This window comes from Belonocnema kinseyi, chromosome 10 (assembly GCF_010883055.1).
Source record: "Belonocnema kinseyi isolate 2016_QV_RU_SX_M_011 chromosome 10, B_treatae_v1, whole genome shotgun sequence".
In the NCBI taxonomy this organism is placed as follows: Eukaryota; Metazoa; Arthropoda; class Insecta; order Hymenoptera; family Cynipidae; genus Belonocnema; species Belonocnema kinseyi.
In genome coordinates this window covers 117,037,703-117,047,668 of record NC_046666.1, presented here as the reverse complement: position 1 = coordinate 117,047,668, position 9,966 = coordinate 117,037,703, and the positions used below count along the sequence as shown (strand labels likewise).

General features: G+C 33.1%; 1 protein-coding gene across 3 annotated transcripts in view; it reads left to right on the top strand.

The window, feature by feature from the left end:
- Positions 1-9,966, top strand: part of LOC117181991 (venom serine protease Bi-VSP-like) — a 337,275-nt gene that overhangs the window by 17,074 nt on the left and 310,235 nt on the right. The gene's annotated exons all lie outside the window — the stretch shown is intronic.

Sequence of the window (9,966 nt, the reverse complement as noted above, 5' to 3'; positions counted from 1 at the left end):
GAAGTTAATGGATGAATTCGGTGCAACTGAACGGCAAGTCCGAAAAGCTCAGAAATTAGTTGAGCAAAATGGAATATTGAGTTTACCTAATCGAAAACTGGGCAGACGACTGGCACCAGATATTGAAGTTGTAGTGACTAATTTCCACGAAGATGATGAAAACAGCCGATTGATGCCTGGGAAAAAGGATTTTATATCAATTAAGAAAGCAGATGGAATTCGTGCACATGTTCAGAAACGACTAATCCTAGGTAATCTGTCCGAGCTGTTCAATCGTTTCAAAGTGGATAACGAAAATACTGTAATCAGATTTTCGAAGTTTGCACAACTCAGACCACGACATTGTGTTTTGGCTGGAGGGAGTGGCACACATACGGTTTGCGTGTGTATATATCACGAAAATGTGCATCTGATGTTAGATGCTATTGATATTAAGCATCTAACTGTCGACTTCAGTATAGAATTGACTGACTACCATGACTGTTTAAAAGTAATAACGTGCAGTAATCCAACTTCTGCTTGTCATTTTAGTGAATGTGAAAATTGTCCTGGCATTCAAGTCCTGAAAGAACATGTGACTACAATTTTAGATGAGAACTGCGTCAACCAATTAAGATATCAAGTTGGGCAACAAACGGACAGAAGTAATCTAATGACCGAGGTAGCAGAAACCGACATCTTTCTTGAACGACTCTGCGAAAAACTATTGAATTTAAAGTTTCATGAATTTTAAGCAAAGCAGCAGGCATCATTCCTGAAGAACCTCAAAGCCACATTATTAGTTGAACATTTCTTGATTATGTTCGATTTTGCAGAAAACTATGCTTACGTGTTTCAAAATGCGATCCAATCTTCTCATTGGAATAATGATCAGGCGTCCATTTTTACAGTAGTTATCTACTATAAAGAGAAGAACGAATTGAAGCATGTGAGCATAGCTATTATTTCAGACTACTTACACCATGACACGGTTGCTGTGCATTTATACCAAAGGTTAATTGTTGACTATCTTAAGAAGCGTTTCAATCCTAAGAAATTTCATTATGTCACAGATCGAGCACCACAGCATTTTAAGAACAAATACAACTTTGTGAACCTTCTGTGCCATGAAAAAGATTTTGGCATCCCGGCCATGGATCCAACTGCCCATGGAAAAGGACCATGCGATGGAATCGGAGGTAATCTGAAGCGTCTTGCTGCAAGAGCCAGCTTGCAACGTTCAGCTGAGAATCAGATCTTAACAGCTTACGAGTTATTTGAATGGGGCAGAAAAAACTTGAAGGAAACTGTCGTATTTTTCAGTAGCAAAGAAGAGCATGCAGCGATGACAATAAAATTAGCAGATCGATTTAGTAAGGCTGTGACGATACCAGGTACACTCAAATATCATTCATTCGCTCCGAACGCAAAGGGACAGCTGTATCTGAAACGATTTTCCTATGACGAGAAAAGTGAGGTTTTCCCGAAGCCTAAATGTAATCGAAAGCAGAATAGTACTCCAAGAAAGTGGAAGGCTGGTACGAAGAAGAGGCGAACAGCATGAAGAGGTTGTGTAGTGAGAGGCAAGGGGACTCACAAAAATCAAGCACCCCATAAAGTGAGAGGCGAGGGGACTCACTAAAATCAAGCACCCCAGAAAGTGAGAGGCGAGGGGACTCACTAAAATTAAGCACCCCGAATCATCTTGCAGATAAAAGGAGTCTAAAATCGCACTGTCACCTCCACGTGGTAGACTCTGGAAACTATAACTTGATAGGAAGTAGACTGACGACAGGCGTTTATTACTAATCCGTTAGTACTTTATTTACTCAAACACTTTATACGTGAGAAGTTGGTTGAATCATGTACTTGTTTTAAAAAATTGCAAGAGCAATAACCAATTATTGTCGGATAATAAATTATAATAGTGAGGAATCATTTCTCTTCAGAAAAATACTGTTCATTTTTAAGAAAGTGCTTTTTACTTAATATTTTTTCATAATAACTTTAAAAATTTTTAACTTTTTCAAACTTACTGATTAACATTACTGAATAGTTTTTTCCGATGACTTCATGCAATTTTGGATCAATGTGAGTAATACAAAAAAATGGCATACTTGAAAACTGTTCCGCGGTATGCTGCCGCACAACGCCCGAGTGCGAGCGCGAGGACTCCCTCTACAACCGGCTCTGTAACTCAATGTATTTTCAATTTGTCCATTTTCTTATTAGACATTTTTTATAGTAAAAAAGTCAAGCTTTCTTTTGAGATTATTTAAAAAAAATCGTAGATGCCTAAATTGCGAAAAAAGTTAAATAAACAATTTATTTATTGAAAAAATTGTTTAAACAATTTTTTTGTTATAAATAATAAAATATGCTGAAAGCGTGTAAAAAGCACTTTCCAAAACCCTCATAAAAATTTTTAATCACGTAATTAGAAAGGAAGTTACAGGCGTTTGAAACTACCCCTGCAGGCATTAGGGTTGAAAATGCAACCCCCCTCACTTGGGGAGGGTTGGTAATCCTGATCTATAAGTTTGTGGATTAACTACTGTTGGGTAGGCGAACATATTCCCAGAATTTAGAGACAATCGAAAAACATGACTTTTTGAGTTGGGGCAGTTGAGGAATAATGCCCCATATGTCTATCTGGATACAATGAATGAAATTTCCGAATTTGCAGATTTTCATTCATTGAGAGACCCAGGTACCAATGCTGAAAACGTTTTCGAGCGTCGTGCCTGACTAAGGACACTTTCACAAGCTTTCAGTTAATAGATTTAAGATGTAGTGTCAGCAATAAGCATACGTGTGTGTGTATCATGTGTGGCGCGTGTGTGCGTGTGTTCGGGTTTGCTCTTATGGTTCTTCTATGGATGGCTCTTTACCTGTCTTTATTCTCATAATTCCTGAAGAAACCATTGTACACAAATACCAGAAAACTATGAGAAATTTTAAATCTCGATTTCAACAGTACATCTATTCACGTTACTTATCTAAAGAAAGAGATTCAATGAAACATCAATTTCTTATATCTTTAGGATTGCGATTTTGATATCCGTTATCAATGAGATTCGGTTGATTCAATGTTTATACAGAAATTCTGGTAAAAGCCAACTCTCCACCGTCTATCTTCCTAAACTCACAAGAATTATCTCGTTATTTTGAACTTTCGTTTGCTTTAACTTCAGAAACGAAAAGTTAAAATTATTAAAAAATTACCCGTATAATACTCCAATCAACTTACTTATAACTCTATTGAAAAGCTTCTATGTCAATTTGACAGAATTCATATCCGACAATTTTATTTGGATTCTCCGTATTTATCATTGTGTTATGATGAATCTTAAATCATAGAAATTATATTTTCTCCTTTGGAGCATATCTGATTCCTCGCGAGTTTCAACAAATTTTAAGTGATGTTTGATAGACCAAAAGGTACTATAGTCTTAACCGAAAATAGGTTCGGATCCTATATGAATATAACAGCACCACAAACATTTAAACAGTTTTTCATGAATAAAGCATGGAAAATTGTACTTTCGCTAGAAATAAACCGTAGACAAAGTGCGCCTTTTTCAAAAGTGTGATACACACTTTTCCACAGTTTTTGCCTCACTCTTAGGAAATTACCCATCTTTCTGATGCAGAAAGACGCACAAAAACACATGCTTATTGCTGACGCTTCATCTTGAATCTATTAACTGAAAGCTTGTGAAAGTGTCCTTAGTCAGACACGACGCTCGAAAACGTTTTTAGCATTGGTACCTGGGTCTCTCAATCAATGAAAATCTTCAAATTCGAAAATTTCATTCATTTTTTCCAGATGGACTTATATAGAATAGAAAGATGCAATTTTTTTATGTTTAAATTTGTTTGTGTGCGAAGAGTGGTTTCGCGAATAAAAACTACCTACAAAATAAAAAATTTTTCCCAAAAATCAAGAAATCATTACCACATAAATCGCCGTAACTTGCCCTAATATTATTGATACTGTTTGAAGTTTGGTACACACACAATTATACCCTAGGTATGCCTTAAAAGCAATACATAAGGTGAGATTTATCTTTTATTTTCAATAAAATTTAATTGCAGATTACGGTCTGTTCTAAAAGACATTTTTCTAGTGTCGCCAACCAAAAATTTCGAGAGAACTTTAGATTGCAAACAACTTTTAGCGAGAAATTGACGCCGTAGCGATTACACTGTTATCACTGAGCTATCTCTGTTAGGCTTTCTTTAAGCAATCCTTACGGCTTCGTTTAATGTTTGGCAAATTACATATTACCCGCTAATTTTTAATATATGTATCTAAAACTTTCCGAAATTATTCTTTCAATTACATAGACAAACTTTTCCGCTGGCAGTTGTTTTAAATATGACATTTGACTGACTTACGAAAATTTACGTTTGAATCACGTATTGACGTTTGGCAAAAAATTGCTTCAGTTTTTAATTTTAGTTATTAAAAAAAATAATCTTTAGACAACAAAAATTGAAAATAGAATAAAGCTCTTATCTTCGTTATTTCTACAACACACTAAAACGTACTTTCGTAGAAAAGGTAGTGCTGTGTAAACTATCTCCTTAATTTATAGGAGAAAAATATTCAATCAAGTTTAAGGAAACGATGTTCATTCCCCATTAGTGTCAGGCTATCTGAAATAAATAAGGCATGTGTATTTTATTCTTGTATTTCTTCCGTGTATATACACAAGTATACCAGAGTATAATTTTTAAAGTGCGGAAGCTGGTTGACCTAAATTACAAAAATTATGAACTAATTAGAGTCTAATGCATTCTGGCACTTGAAATATATTATTATGAAAGTTTAGAGTCTATTTTTCTCCGGTTTTACAAGATAAAAACGGTTCTAAGTTCCCAGTTTCCAATTTATTCTAATTTTTTTCTTTATTTTTCATAATGTTTTTTATGATTATATAATGAAATATAAGAAAGGACGGCATTAATTAGTTTCTTCTGAAAATTTCATTGCGTTTGTCTTATGCTTCGGAACATTTTTTGCAAACGAGTTTTTCATCAATTATATTTAAGGTTTTGGTATACATTTTTATAAAAATTGGATCAGAACATTAATCGGATAAAAAACTAGTTCTTCCGGTGAAGTCTTCTACTAAAAAATTTGTTTGTTTTGATTATTCTCCAAATTTTATGTAAAAATAAACGGTTTAGTACGCTGAACAAAAAATTGTTCTTGAATTAAGAAAATATTACAGAAAATATAAGAGTCAATCGCAGGTACGAATGGGGACGATAGAATATAATTTTCATTTTGTAAATTATTAAAGTGCGTAATTCGCGCACACTGTTCCTTGCACATGTATTCGTACGCCTAGACGCTTTGAAAAATCGCACTCGCTGAGGATTGAACCCTCCCTACCTAAAGTACCTAATCTAGTGTGTCCTAACCGCGCACTCCACCGATTTCGCTATCGAAGCACTTGGATCTCGGTGACAAAAGCTTGGGTAAGAATTTTAAGGCCGGGTCATACCAAGTCATATGGGGAGCCTCAACCAACTTCAAACTAAAAGTTATTGAACTCAGCTTTAATATACCATTTTTTATTTAGAATATTTTTAGAATTGAATTTTACTTGTTTGAAAAAAGGCTCGATACTTTTTTTTCTTAATATATTTTAAAATGTTATAAAATATCTAAAAGTAATGAACAATAAACAAAAATTCTCCGTAAAATGCACAATTTTCAATTTATCCAACTCTTTTATTGTATAAATACTCTCTTACTCAATTTTTGATGCAAAATAACATTTCTTAAATAATAATTTTAAATATTTGAAAAAGCGAAGTAAGTTTCTTTTATTTAACAAGGCATTTAATACTTTATGTTTTTAAAGATTTAAAACGCTTAAAAACGACCCAAGGGTTATTAATAATAAAGAAAAGTTGCAAGTACAAAAATGCTTTAATATCATCAATGACAAAAAATTATGTTCTGCTATACGAAAATTTTCGAAAACAAAAGGCTCAGTACTTTTTTCTTTAAAAATATAATCCGCTCAAAAACTATCTAAATAATACCATAATTTAAAATATGTAGGAAAAAATGATCGCTAGTTCAAATATTACCTATTTATAAAAGTGCTCGATACTTTATTTTAATTTTAAATATAAAATACTTCGAAATCAGAAGAAACAAGAATTATGTAAAGAAACGTTTAGTGCAAGAACGTGCAGGTTAAAAGCGATCTCACGGTGGTCGGCTGAAAAATATTTGTTTGCTACCTCCTTGCATTCTCAATTATTTTATTTAAAAAATGCGTCAATTTTGTTGGAGATCATTGGTAGCGGTCAAATGTTCCCCAGGGATATGAAATCTATCTGCATTGTTTATTATTAATTTTTCTACATGTGTTATTTCTTCTGAATTTAAGTAATGTAAACGAAGTAGATCCATAATTTCATCTGTTCTTTCCTTGCAAGAAGTATTGTAAGTTTTTTCTGGTTGAAACGGAAAATCATCTGAATTTGAAAAATTTTAAATCACGTCTTCGATTGGTGTAAAAGTATTTGAACTTTCTGAATTAAATGGTTGCTCTGTAAGTTCTTTGAGTTCTTCAAGAGTTACTTCCGGTATTAGTATTTCTACTGATCCTGATTGAGTGTTTGCTACTTTTACAAACGCTTTACCATTATCGTTTGTTCCAATTGCGTTACCTAAAAATATGTCGGGTTTTATTGATAATTGGGGAATATATCCTGTTTTTAGTCCTGGATTTTTGATGATTAAATAAATAACTGAGATAGATCTTTGTGGTAAAGTGATTTTATTTGTTGATGAAAAAGGATATTTTTTATCATTTACTTCTAGACATCTGGCTGCGTAAATAATATTAACATTGTTATCAATAAAAAATTCTGATCCTAATACGCCGTCATCATCTACTGGAACTTCTTTTGGTATGATATTAAAAGTGGTTAAATATCCAAAAATATTTACTTTTACTTGACCTAAAGTATGAATATGATGTTCATTAATTTCAGTTAGCCTAAATATACGTACGGGGTTTTTTAATTCAGGGGTATTAATTATTGTGGATGGTATAATATTTCCCTTGCACCTTGTCTGGGGAGGTCTCGTTTGTTTCCCGAGTTCCCTTGTAATTGCTGAGGAATTTGCTGTGCGCGTAGTTTATTGTTATACTCTCTTTATCGACAATCTTTAATCATATGGCCCTGTTTTTTAAGAAAATTACAGATTATATTATTTCTATTTTGATTTAGGAAATTACGTGACTGATTTGTAGAATTGTATAATTGATTTGGAAAATTATTTAATCGATTTGGAGAATTATATGTTTGTTTAGGTATCCACATTTTTCTATCTTCACGTTGGAATTCTCTTTGATTATTTTGCTGATATTAGGGTGATCATTGATTTCTCATAAGTGGTGGTATTTTATAACGCCATCACACTTGAGATTGCATTGTATTAGGGGGCGAACGGTTGGACAAGGTGTTTGAGGGAGCCTGCGCATATTGATTGAAACTTCCGAGTTTTCGGCAACTAAAGGCAGTGTGACCCCTCTTGTTACAAATTTGTCATACTATAATTTCCCTTGTGCGTAATTTACTTTTATTGATCTGTCCGCGTGGTTACATTTTTCTGTAATTCCTCGGGTTTTTGTTTATAAATATTTCCCTTTTGTAAATCTAAAGCAGCATTTAGTTTGCATTCTACTTCAATTGCATTATTTGTGACATCTTTGAATACGTCTCCTTCTTTTACGCCAACTTCTATTTCTGGTGTTAAACCACGTAAAAAATATTGAACTAAATATTTTTCTAAGCCTTGTTTGAATGTTTCATCTAAAATTCCTCCGTTATTTATTCTATGAGCACCAAAAATTTGATCAGCCATTTCTTTAATTCTTGTAGCGCAGGACAAAACAGTTTCCTTTTTCCATATATGAGTACTTCTTAATTCTCCCTGTAATTGATAAACTGTTTTGGAAGGATAGTATATTTTCTTTAATCGATTGATCAGTTCGTCTACTCTATTAAATGTCATACCATAAATATTTTTACGAGCTTCTCCTATAATTTTACTACGTATCATTTTTACTAGATTCTGTTCTACCAAATCTATTGCTGGGAGCATTTATTTGGCTTCCTCATATCCTTCAATAAAATGTGCGAGGGGAATGCTACGCCCATCGAAAATGGGTACAATTTCTAATGCGTCTCGAAGGGAGCCTTGTTGATTATTTGTTATCATGATTGATTGACTTATGTTAGGAGCAGGGGTAATTGAAGTTTCAGTGAAATTTCAAAAAAGATTTGTGTTACTTCTAGATGTTGAGTGGGTATTTATACGGGTATCAACATTAGAGGAATTTTCATCACTAGGAGATGGGAAGTTTTCTACGGTATTTAAGAGAGGTCGTTCAGTTTCGGCTAAGTAATTTTCTGTAAAAATAACTGTAGAGATTGCTGCCGAGAAGGTGTTATGAATTTCAGCTACTGATTTATTTTGATTTAAATGGCTAGAACTTACTATACCGCTATCGTTGGATAATTGAAAATTTTTTTAATGCTCTAAAGAAGATGAACCTTTAATTGAAAATTTCAGTTTTTTCTGTGATTGACTTACGTGTGTTTGTCTGAGGTTTTGACTAGTATTTCGGTAACCGAGGTTTGTATCTGTTAGAGTTTTTTTTTATATTTTCCGATGTGGATTCAGTTAATTTTTCAGAAATTTTTTTTTGAGGAGGTGGTGTATGTAAAACCCTTGATTTAGAGAGAATTTAGCAATTAAATGTTATTCCCTTACCTTGTTTATTATTTATTGCGGAATTAGAAAGAGTTTTGGCTTGACTTCGGGTGAGCCTTAAACTTTCCGAGTTTTTATTTGACATGAAAGTTAATATTTTATTAATTTTAAATTTTATTTCTCAGTTTTATCTCTTCAATATTTTGAATAAAAAATATTAGTTCTCTAATGGTTTTAAGGACTTCATCTATACTCTCTTCTATTTTCAGCTTTTTAGACATTAATTTATTATTTACTTGAGTGATGGTTATTATTGCTTCTAGGAATATCAGGATTTTATTTGATTTTGTCTATTATTACTGCACGTTTGCTTACTTTTATCATATCTTTTTCATTTGTTTTAAGATATGGAGTAGCGCATTCATATTTTCCGCGAATTCTCTGTCCTGAACGACGGGCTTTTCCGTTGCTTTTAATTATGTCAATGAGTCTATCAGGTTGGGACATGTGTAATTCTCTTTAAATGTATTTTAGCAAAGAAAGAACTGCCCCACTCCTCATAAATATTACGTACATAAACCGACGCATTTAGGATAGCTGTCATTTTGTAATTAGGCTACGCACCTTCGCCAATGAGGACAGGCCACACCCTCTCGCATAATAAATGATTTTTCAATAATAATAATAATAATTTCTCAACACAACATTTAATAGTTAATGATGGAAAAATACAACTTTTTGACACACGCTTCCATTAAAAAACTTACTTTTTCGAATGTTTCGAATTTTTGAAATGTGGGAAAACGAGTTTTCTATAAAAAGTGCTAAAAATTTTAATAAATAAATAACAAGTGAAAATGTTCAATATCCTCTCTTTAAAAAAGAAAACATTAAATCATGGAAATATCAAAAAGATAATAAAAAATTTAATTCTATAGAATAAACATTTGCCAAATAGAAAAAAAGTATAGAAACTTGTTTAGAAGGTAGAAGACATACAAAATAGACATTTTCTGACATTGAGGCGACTAATCGCAGTATTCACGGGCCTGGACAATGCGTGAGTCATGCGCTACTTGGCGCACATCCCTGACTTAGTACCAGCCGGTTCCTGGTAGGTAACTGACCGTAAAAGTCAGACGCAAGTGAAATAATTCTCACCGTCTATAACTCGAGGGTCGAGAAGCACTTGTACAGAGTTTGCCTAGTAGGTCGTATAGATAGGGAATTTT